At 36.3% G+C, this 12,346-nt stretch overlaps 1 long non-coding RNA gene across 1 annotated transcript; it reads left to right on the top strand.

Annotated features, from left to right (window-relative positions):
- The first annotated feature begins 6,590 nt into the window (after positions 1-6,590).
- On the top strand, positions 6,591-11,062 carry LOC141676885 (uncharacterized). The gene is made up of 2 exons (XR_012557194.1): positions 6,591-7,180; positions 10,750-11,062. It is a non-coding gene; the product is annotated as an uncharacterized LOC141676885 (long non-coding RNA).
- Positions 11,063-12,346: the final 1,284 nt, after the last annotated feature.

Below are 12,346 nucleotides of genomic sequence, written 5' to 3'. Positions count from 1 at the left end.
TCTGGGGATGTTGTATTATTGGAATGTGCCTCTGATATATGTCACATTTCTTTACATAAGCCTTTGCATCGGCTAATATCGTTGGTGAGTAGAACCCCAATTAAGTTATCTTATGAGAGAGGACCCTGCCCCCAAGTGCTGTTCATGAATCCCCTCATGGGCTTCCTTAAGCGCCTCCTCTGCTTCCAGTCTTAAGCTGAGTCTTGATTGGATTAAAAAATACCTTTTGTACAGAAGGCCTTCAATTAACGAATATTTTAATGCTCTCACTGACAACTTGCGTGCCTCCTTGGCATCATCGGGGAGCTATCCAGTCTCAAGCCGAGTCTTGATTGGATTTATACAATAACTCGCCATACCAATTGGTGCTATCAAATTTATGACATGTATATTAGGGGTCTTTAGGACCTGAAAGTAGATACTTCTTAGGTAGTTCTTGATTTCAGACGAGGTGAACTTAGATAGGGCATCAGCCGTAGTATTTACCTCTCGTGGAATATGTTCATCGTACCATTCATCAAACTGAGTTAGTATTCCCTTCACGATTCTCAGGTACTTGGACATTGTATCATCCTTGGCCTCAAACTCTTCATTGATTTGGGCAACCACAAGTCTCTAATCTCCACAAATTTTAAGGTTTTTGGCCTCACAGCTCTAGGCAAGCCTAAGTCGGCTATCAAAACTTCGTATTCTACTTCGTTGTTCGTAGTTGGGATGACCAAATTTAAAGAATACTCAATCATGAATCCTTCGAGACTTTGCAAGACTAGGCCTGCACCACTAGATTTTGTTTTGGATGCTCCGTCAAAATTGTGAACCCAATACTCTTTTAGAGCACCTTCATCTTTCTCTTTCTCTTCTCCTTCCGGGGTTACTATCTCTTGCCCCCCGACTTCTTGGTCTCTAATGGTGCATTCGACCATGAATTTTGCTAAAGTCTGAGCTTTGATGGCTATTCGAGGCTTGTATTTGATGTCAAATTCACCCAACTCAATCGCCCATTTGATGAGCCTTCCACTTTCTTTCGGGCTATGAATAATATTTCTTAAAGGTTGGTCAATCAGGGAATTTGATCTTGTGGGCCTGGAAATATGGTGTCCACTTTCTTAAGGTTGTGACTAGGGCAAGCGCAAACTTCTTAATGGTGGAATAGTTCAACTTTGCTCCGTGGAGAACCTTGCTCATATAGTATACATGATTTTGGAGTTTCTGTTCTTCCTTTATATGGAAGTATACCTCAGTCATATAATTCTTTAGCTACTCAAAGGCCTCTTGGCTCTTAGTTTTCCACTCAAAGTTCTTCACCTTCTTAAGGGTTTTGAAAAAGTGCAGGCATTTGTCTCCAGACTTGGAGATAAACCTCCCCAGAGCCGCAATTCTCTCGGTCGGCTTCTGAACATCCTTGATGAAGTGTGATGGCTCTATATCTAAGATGGCTTTGATCTTATCGGGATTGGCCTTGATTCGTCTTTTTGAGATCATGTGCCCCGAAAATTTGCGAGACCCAACAACAAAGGCGCAATTGACAGGGTTTGACATGATCTTTTGGTACCACAACGCTTCGAATGCCTCCCTGAGCTGATTAATATGTTCAGCCTTGTCTAGGCCTTTGACTAACATGTCATCAACATAGACCTCCATGGTCTTTTCAATTGAATGGGAAAATATCTCATTCACCAATCTCTGATAAGTAGCTCCTGCATTCTTAAGTCCTAAAGTCATAGCAAGATAATGAAAGACACCAAAGTTGGTTATGAGAGATACCTTGTGGGTATAATCTTTGTGCATTTTGGTCTGATTATAATCGCTGAAGTCATCCCTGAAGCTCGGCATCCCGTGCTCAGTTGTGGCCTCAATCAGGGTATCAATACTTGGTGGGGGTAGCAGTCTTTAGGGCATGCATCATTCAATTTATTAAATTCGATGCACATTATCCACTTCCCATTGGTCTTCTTGACCATTACGGGGTTGTCCAACCATTTCAGGAATTGCACTTCTTCTATGAATCAAGCTTCTAGGAGCTTATCGACCTCTTATTTAATGGCTTATAGCCTGTTAGGGGCATAAGTTCTCTTCTTCTGCATCACGGCCTTTTGAGTTGGATCAAAGTTCAACTTATGAGTTATAAGATTGGTGTCAATCCCAAGCATATCAGCTACTTTCTAGGGAAACACATCTCTGTTCTCTTGTAATAAAGTTGTCAATTGGCCCTTCAGGGGCTTGTTCAAGGATTTTCCAATGTATGTGACCTTCTCCGGGTCTAAGGAATCTAGGGAAATTGGGATTAAGTCCTCCGCTGGCTTCCCCCAAAGTTCTTCATTCTCACGGACATTCATGTCTTCTATGAGGAGAATCTTCCCCTAGTTCCATGGGGCCTACGTGCTGCAACATAGAAACTACGAGCCATTTTCTGATCTCATTTTTCCTCAATGACACCGTTCCTAGTCGGGAACTTCAGTACCATGTGATAGGTTGAGGGTACGTCCTTGAATGCATGGATCCCTTTTCTTCCCATGATAGCGTTGTAAGTAGAGGTTGCCTTAACAACCAGAGAGGTTAACATCTGGGTGGCCTCTCTAGGCTCTTCCCCAATAATTATGGAAAGTTGTATTGCTCCTTGGACTTGTCATTCCACTTGGTTAAACCCGTAGATGGGTGCATTACAGAGTTAGTTGAGAGTCATTATACCCCATCATTAGGAACGTGTCATGGAACATAATATCTATAAAAACTTCATGGTCAACTAGGACCCTCATAATAGGATAATTTCCAATTAAAGAAGTGATAACTAGAGGGTCATCCTGGATAATTTCAAACCTTCAAGGTCGGGGTCAACGAACTCAAACGTTATTTCTGTCTTAGAACGCTTAGGCGGCTCCCCGACTATACTCATTATTTCTCTTGCATAAGATTTTCGAGAGTTTTTTGTATTCCACGCTGCTGTCGGGCCTCCTGAGATTATGTTGATTACTGGCCCTCAGGGCTATGGTTTACAATCTCAGTCGTTGCCTCTTTGATTATCATCTCTTCGATCATTATTTCTTTTTTGGTCTCCGGCCTCTTCCCCTATGGTGAAGCGCCGAACTTTCCTCTTTAGTTCAAATACTCAATCTCATCCTTAAGTTTTCTAAAATCATCGGTATCATGACCAACATCTTTGTGGAACCTACAGTATCGGCTCTTATCTCTTTCTTGGGGACTCCCCTTAAAGGCTTCGGCCATCTAAACTCTTTGTCCTTCTCAATTTCCAAAAGGATCTGGCTTCTCAGGGCATTCAGCCTTGCATACTCATTGAAACTTGATGGTTGATTCTTCTCAGAAGAGGAGTCAAAGCTTTTTCGAGTTTGAGAATATTTATCTTTGGCATCATACTCCTAATCTGTCTTTCACTTCTTATTTCCCGCGAGCTCATTATACACCAGCATCTTCTTCATACTTTCCTCTATCTTGATATAATTTATGGCTCTATCCTGGAGTTGTAGGATGCATTCAGGAGGGCGCTTGGCCATGGATATTTTGAAGAACTCATCCCTAGTCCCTTGTTGTAGGGCTATCATAACTACCTTGTTATCGAGATTCGGGATCTTCATGGATTTCTTCGTGAATCGGTTCAGGTAGTCTCTAAGGGACTCATTTGCTCCTTGGACAAGATCAATGAAAGAAGTCAAACTATTCTCGTGTATTCTTTCACTAATGAATTTCTTGATGAAGGCCTGGCTCAGCTCTCTGAAGTATCCATTAAATTGGGGGTAGATGACTATACTATTTTTGAGCCATACCCGACGGTGTTTGAGGAAACGCCCGACGTTTGATAGCATCAGTCATGGGCTGTAGTAACAGGGCATTACAGAAAGTCCTAACATGATTGACTGGGTTGCTAGTTTCGTCATACGCCTTGATGGTGGGCATCTTGAATTTCCTTGATATGTGGGAATTCATTATCTTTTCAGTGAATGGTGGGTTTGGATCATCAGGATCTCCGAGGGGCATCAAATCACTTGGATCAACCCTTGGGGTCACAACTCTTTGTCTTGGTGTTGGACCTTCCAGGTCTATAACGAGAGGAAAGTCCCTTAGTCTTGCTGCAGGTGGAGGTCTCGGTGTCTGGTGCAAATCTAGGTCACGCTTCAACCTATGAAATCGCCCCTTGGGTGTTCGGTGCTGTTGAGACCCCTTATTTTGGGGCTCCTTACCAACACACCTCCTTCTTGGAGTGGTTTTCTCGTCCGATAAGTCGGAGTCTCGAGCAGAGTAGGGTCCAGAGAATTCTTTAATTTCAGGGATGGGACCCAAGCCACAGATGTATTGGGGCATCCGTCCTTGTCCTTAGCCTCGATTAAAGAGTCTACTTCCTCCAACTTTGGGGTATATAGGCATCATGTAAGGTGGGTTGGTAGTCCCTCAAATCACGATCATTGAGTACTTATACCCAACGGGTTGAGGGTTTATCACTGCCTGTAGTTACTGAAATTGGGGATTTGTCTTTTGAGGAGATGCGGGATTCATCCCTAGAGGCAAATCTTGGATTGGGGGATTCGTCCCTTGAAGTTGAGTCTCAGATGCCCCCACAAGGGTTCTTCCTTGGGTGGTGGCATAGGTTGAGTGCGGGGGTATCTCTACTGTTGATGACATTACTTTTTATGAGATGGGATCGTCAGTTCCACTTTTATTTCTGCTCTAAGTAATATGGTTGTCATGTATTCCCACAGACGGCTCCAAATACTATGGAATAAAAATTATGGTCCGCTAGTATTTAGTTTTAGGGTTTGTGTGTTTCGATCTCTAAAGGTTTTTCTCGCGATGGGGACTAGCTGTCCTCATAAGATGCCTATGTATCTCTGTGTTGCAGAGAATTAAGTCAAAAACGTAGTTCTAGGGGTGGAGCTCTTTATATAGAGGTGAGTCTAGGGTTAGACCGGTGTTGAGAAACTTGGTGGACAAGTCTCCAACTTAGATGGTAATTAGGACTCCAGTAGGACAAGGGATTCTAGATCATTCGTTATAGGAGTTAGTGTCAATGTTGGATGTCATGTCTCTGTTCTTTCATCCGTATTGGGCCTAGTTCATGAACATCTCATGTTTATGAACCTTAACGACCTCTGCTCATGGGCCTGGATGACTTCTACTCGTGGGCCTTGAAGACTTGGGTCGTCTTTACTCTATAACAAGCCTTGACCAACCTGGTTTGTATTGGGTTTGGACAAGAATTCCAAGCATAATTAATGTGACATTTAATGTGTCTTTAGGATGTATATTTTATCCACATCAAAAATAATAAATTTTAAAATTTCATCGCACAGGCTAGTAACATTATAAATTTTTTATTAAAACTTAATATATCTCTTATTATTTCTTTAATGAATTCCCAATTTATTTCAATTTTGTTAAGTCTCTCCTTGTAAGAGTTTGATTTTTATTTTGTTTCATTTGTGGTTCATCATATATGGGATTAAAAATTTGTGGGATTTTCATGGTATTAATTTAGTAATAAATTTTTTTATGATTACACATTTACGATCGATTACTCAAAATAACAGTTGGAGAATTACATCATGTATATATCTATTCGAGAAATATAAAAACACCCATATTTATTTTTAAAAAAATTCTAAACTATAACACATTATACTTACAATAATTATGTGCCCATAACTAACAGGGACCCTACAACACCTTAATTAAAACATGTCACACATTATTTTATAGAATCTGAATTTATTCAGAAAGCCAATCGATATTGTACATTTGTTTTTTTCTAAGCTACTATCATCTTTCAGTTTCTAATATTCAGAAAGTAAATAAATGATTAATATAAGATATACAATGATTATTGTAGAGTCGTAGAGTTCTGTTTGATACAAAAACAATTATGCCTAGTACTCCACATACGACATTCTTTTCCGGACCGTGATAGGTTATTCGAACATTAATTAATATTAATTATTTTTTTATATCGATTATAAAGTTAGTTAATCCCTTTCATTTAAAAGTTAATTTTTTTAAAATATGCCACGTTTAAAACTAGAATGTTACTAAAAGTAGCATTACCCGTAAATTAAGCAAAAGGAAAAATACAAAAAAATAAGGAGATTTTTGTACATGTTTAAACAAAGTATAGCTCATGAAATACAATATGAGCAAACAATATATTTATAAGGGAATTAGGGAAAAAGGTTAGGACATGTTGCTTATTGCATATTTTTAATAAGTTCATCTAATGTCTGATCGATTCATGGGTTATTTGCGTAAGAAGATAGATAACCTATTATAACATTGGAAGTCTCGTTTGCATCTCAGCTTATCATTCATTGTCATTCACACAAGCTTATCAACATTTCGTTTAATTTGGAAAAGCAGTTTTCTGGTGCTTCTATGAAAATCAATTGATATTTTGAATTTTTTATAAAGATATAAGTTAAACCGGGTTGGGTTTCAACCCAATAGGTTATTTGATCTTGGTGATACAAAAGTTAACTGGATTGAACAATAATTAATTGGGTAGATCTTTATTATCATAATTGGGTTGAAAAAGAATTTATATGTAAATAATTATTATATATGGTATATTTTGGTCACAAAATTGGAAGATTGGATACGAAAAAAGTAAAGTTTGTATGATGATAAAGCTTTTATAATGATAAGGGTTTGGAAATTAATCTTGAATTTCTAGAATAATTTAAATATTAGATAAGTCAAAATTTTACTATAAAAGTCAAATATGTTTTTTCGGGAAAATTTGTTAGTTGAGTTCAGCATCGATAATGAAACATTGATATTGATATGAAGTCTTCTTTTTCTCTCCCTCTCTCTCTCTCTTTATGTTACATCTTTCTTGTGACATTTCAGTATCAAGAACTTGTTTTTGATCATTCATATTGCTTAGTTTAAGTATTAAATCATGTTTACTATAACAATGGTACCACAATAAAATCTTTATTGCTGATATTCTCAAAAACTTATGCAGTAATAGCAATAAAAATGGAAGAACAATTAAGGGAGCAACTTAAGACTATGAAAAAGAGACTTGAAGAGCAAAATAAACAAAGTGAAGGATGATTTGAGGAACTGATAAAGATGATCAGATAGATCGATCTTGCGAACACCACTCGTTCGAAAGAAGGACGCATAGAAACATGCACAAGTTCTAATCCAAGGATTGATGGCACGACTTAAATTGGAGGTAACTTTCATTCACGAACCCTTGGGTTTAATCCTAAACTAGAATTTTCTAAATTTGATGGATGTGGTATTCGTAATTTGATTAATATATATATTAATCACTTTGCATTCCATAAGATACTAGATGATCATAAAGTTGATTTAGCTTTACTATATATGTGTGATAAGGCTGAAATTTGGGTGTTTAACTATATGGACATAAGGAAACAGGTAGAATGGTTTCTGATACACTTTAATGCAAGGTTTAATGATGAATCAGGAGTTGATGTTATGGAATAATTTAATAAGCTGCAACAAAATGGTCCCATTTAATGGAACAACATAACTTAGTTCTTCCCTATACATATTTTTTTGAATTTTTTTGGGGGATTAAAGACTAATTTAAAATATTTGTAAAAGCTTTCAAACCATCTACCGTGACAGATTTTATTAGGTATGGTAGATTACATGAGGAAAGTATCTTGCCCAATGGCCAAAATCAGAATTTAACCATACCTAATAGTGTGCCTTATTCTCCTAAACTTGTTGTATCTACTACATTTTCATCTAATGCTAATAAACCTCCTTTGTTACCTACTCCACAAACTAAACCTATACAACATGGTTGGGGAAAACAGCTCAAAAACCTTTTGGATTTACTCTAGCAGAAATTAGAGCAGAGAAGATTGCTAAGGGTTTGTGTTACTATTGTGATCAGAAGTATGAGAGAGGCCATAAATGCCAATTTAGAAAGCCTCATATTTTTATTATAAAAATTCCTAGTTGTGAATCTGATCTAAGTAATGAAGATTGTGATCAATATGAATTAGAAATATATGATCCTTGTATCTTTGTTAATGCACTTTCTGAAAGTCAGAACTTTTCAACTATGAGAGTTATAAAAAAACTCGGAATCAGCGTATACATATTTTGATAGATTCTTGAAGTACCCCAACTTTTTAGATATTATCGCTGCTATGACGTTAGGTTATCAGATTGAATCTATGGCTCCTTAAAGTATTATTGTGATTGATGGAAACAATATCCAATGTAAGAGTGCTATCATAGATTTTTGCTAAAAGATGAGTCGATTTAAGTTTGTGACAGATGTGATGTTAATCTTATTAGGAGGTTATGATATGGTTCGAGGAGTTCAATGGTTGAGTACTTTGGGTAATGTCAATTGGGATTTTAAGAGCTTGTTGATGGAGTTTATAGTTGGTGAGAAGAAGGTATAGTTTAAGGGGATTAAGTCTCAAAAGTTCAAGATAGTAAATGGGGAACCTTCTCATAAGTTCTTAAACAGTGCTGCACAATTGTGTTTCTTACAGACTAAGAAAATTAATGGTGAAGTGGTTGACCAAGGAATCAACTGCAATAAGATTGACAATAAGGGACCTTCCACCTCAGTATCCAAGGACAAGGAATTGGAATATCTGAAAGAAAATATAGTGATATTTTCAAGGAGTCTGATCAGTTGCTACCAAAAAGTAGTTTATTTGATCATTGAATTCCATTAAAGGAAGACGCAAATCTTATTAGTATCAGACCTTATTGGTATTCCCTAAAACAAAAGGATGTCATAGAGAAGACAATTGAGGAAATGTTAAGTAGGGGAATCATTCAGACCAGTGCAAATCTTTTTGCATCTCCAATAGTTTTTATTGGCAAGATGGATGGGACTTGGAGACTTTGTGTGGATTATAGAGAATTGAATAAAAATACTGTAAAGATAAATTTCTTATTCCATTAGTAGAAGAACTAATTGATGAGTTGGCTAGTTCTACAGTTTTTATTAAATTTGAACTCAGGGCTGGTAATAATCAATTAAGGGTGCAGGATGATGATATTTTTAAAATTGCATTTAAGAGTCATAATGGACACTATAAGTTTTTCAAGGTTGGATGAATGTTATTTTTAAGCCTTTACGTAGAAAATAGTTTTTGTCTTCTTTGATGACATCCTGGTATATAAGCAAATCCAAAACAGACCATTGGGTACATCTATCTAAGGTGTTTAAATTAATAAGGATCTATCTCTGTATGCCAAGAAAAGTAAACATAGCTTTATAATGGAGAAGGTTGAATATTTGGGTCATTTTATCTCTACTAGAGGTGTGGAGATAGAGGTTAGAAAGATCAATTCAATTGGAAGATGGCCAATTCCTGTGAAAGTGAAAGGGCTTAGGGTTTCTTAGGTCAAGCTGGCTATTACAAGAAATTTATTAAGAACTATTCTTGGATAAGTAAAGATTTGACTTATCAGCTAAAGAAAGGTGTTTTTCAGTAGAATCATAAAACCCAACAAACATTTGATACTCTCACACACGCTTTAATTTTTGCCCCTGTATTAGCATTACCAGACTTTAATAAGGAGTTTGTAGTTGAGACTGATGCTTCTAAAACTTGTGTAGCAACTGTTTTAATGTAGGATAACCATCCTTTAGCATTTATCAATAAGTCATTGAGGCCTAGGTGGCAGAAATTATCAGTCTATGATAAAAAGTTATTAGCAATTGTTTGTGTTGTTTATAAGTAGGAACATTACTTGACTGGAAATCATTTTGTAATCAAGACTGATCAGAAAGTTTGAAGTGGCTCTTGCAACAAAGAATATTTACTCAATTTCCACAGTTTTGGTAATCTAAGTTGATGGGATTTAATGATGAAATGCAGTATAAAGGAGGAAAAGAAAATCTGATGGCATATGCTCTCTCTAGAGTTTCAGGTTCTGAGATTTTATGTCTCGCTATGTTAGTAGTTCACTCTGATTTGGAACAGCTAATCAAAACCAGTTATAACATGGATAGTCAATTAATAATAGCTTTACATCAGTTACAACCAGGTAATATTCATCAAGAGTAGGAATCCAAACATGGTTTTCTCATCTAGTTGGTCCCGATGTTTAATTAAGGGTCACGATTATGAACTAGCAACACGGTTCAGTGGTAGGGGGCATGCTAGTAAGGAGCTTACTCTTAAAAGACTTAGAAGTTTGTGTTACTGGTCAGGTATGACTAAACGATGTCAGGTAATTGGTTAAAAATTGCATAGTATGACAGGCTTCAAATAGTGATAATAGTGTTTATCCTGGTCTTCTTCAACCTTTACCAGTGCCTGAAGATGTTTGGGTTGATATTTCCAAGGATTCGGGGTTGCCTAAATTTAATGGTAAAAAGGTTATTTTATGGTTGTGGACATGATTAGTAATTATGTTCACTTTATGGCCTTATCTCATAATTTTACTATTGTTCAAACGACACAAGTGTATTTAAATAGTATTTTTAACCTCCATGGATGGCCAAGGTCTATTATGAGTGATCGAGATCCAATCCTTCTTAGTCAGTTTTGGAAAGGTCTATTTGCTTTACATAAGACTGATTTTCTGCTTTCCTCTCTTTATAATCCTCAAACGGATGGTCAGACAGTAGTTGTTAATAGATGTTTAGAGGTATATTTGAGGTTTATGTGTTTTGATGTTCCTCAAGATTTGTCTTCTTGGTTACTACTGGTTGAATGGCCATCTGAGGTTGTTTATAATCAAGTTCCTCCTTTGCATTTACCTTACTTAACTAATGGGTGTTTCTTGAAGGCTGTTGATAGGAGTATGCAAAAAAAAGAGCTTCTGATTACTGATCTGAAAAGGCATTTTACAAGGGCTCAAGAAAGAATGAAGTATCAAGCTGGTGATTAAGTTTGCAGCCTTATATGCAGAAATCTATTCAAGTTAGGGCAAATCAAAAGTTGTCTCCTTAATACTTTGTTAGGAATATGTTGTATTTTTTATGACAATTCAGCAAAACACCTTAGTAGATTTAATTAAGTGTTTTTGTAGCTATCAATGGATAACCACACTTGTTCATTCGTTGATAGAGTAGATTATATTTGAATAAGTTTTTGTACCACATTTTTGTATACTGTAATTACTTAGAAGTTTAGAAGTTGATTGGAAATTCTAAGTCATGTTGACTACAAGAAAGATATGTAAAATAGGTTGGCTAATTGTAAATAGAAGATGCCTTGTTATTTTACATAAGTGAAAGAGTATCAACTTCTAAGGAAACACTTTAAACAGATAAACTACAAAGCCTCGACGGATGACTCAAGACACTTTGAAAGGATGATCCATTAGACACGCAATGAATAACTTAAGTGAAGTATCAATGGATAATGCTTAATTCTCAACGGATAACAGATTCAAATAGCAGTTGAAAGTGACTTGACAGTCACATGGGTTGATTGTATACAAAAGGAATGTGGCGGTCTGTTTGCAGATTTTAGAGAACAAAGAAACATTTCAATTTCCATTCTTAACTGAAGATATTCAAAGATGCTGGATAGAGAAATGGAGCAACATGGGAATAGACTTAGATTCTTGTTTTTACTGTTTGTCTTATTTATATGTAACTTGATAGTATATAAACCAAGAGTAGCAAGTGTTAATAATCGTTCGAACGAGTGAAAAAAGGGTTTGAACATAGAAATAGCTATTAGAAATTCCCTCTGCTAATCTTTGTAAACACTTGTAAGCAGTTGTGTGCATTTTTGCATCACAGAGTTTTCTAGTTTTTATGGTAGAAAGATTAATCCACCAAAAGGTTTGGAAACAGTCTTATTTATTTACTTTGTGTTTGAATACTTGAATTGTTTTAATCTGCACTACATCATATTCATTCACAGTTATATATATTCAAAAGAGTTTTTAAATTTCCAAAAGAAACCAGAATTCCATTTAACCCCCCTTCTATAATTATGTTGTTAGATTGTTAGGAAATAACAATTGGTATCAGAGCAAGCTCTTGACATACTAAGAGTTTAAAGATCTAAACAAACTAACAACATGAGTAAAAAGAATGTTGGAGTGAAGATCCCACTTCTGGATAAAGGCAACTATCATTACTGGAAAGTGAAGATGCACATTCATCTACTCTTTCAAGATGAAAGATGTGGTGCCCCAAAATCCGGGGTCAAGGATCTAAGAAGCCACGCCATCTTGAATCATGTATAATACTTATCTCGTACAATAATATATGAATACGCACACCTTTATGACCCCACACTTATCAACACACACACACTTACAGGTTATTGTCTTGGAAACGAGCAAATCGTTACTAGAGTATATCAATCCACAAGTGATTATTATTATGGTACCAAAAGTGATTAAGTCTTACCAGGGGTGTAACCTT

The sequence above is a fragment of the Apium graveolens genome, chromosome 8, assembly GCF_009905375.1.
Source record: "Apium graveolens cultivar Ventura chromosome 8, ASM990537v1, whole genome shotgun sequence".
NCBI lineage: Eukaryota > Viridiplantae > Streptophyta > Magnoliopsida > Apiales > Apiaceae > Apium > Apium graveolens.
The sequence above is the reverse complement of the archived record's forward strand: the minus strand, read 5'-3'. Positions and strand labels throughout refer to the sequence as shown.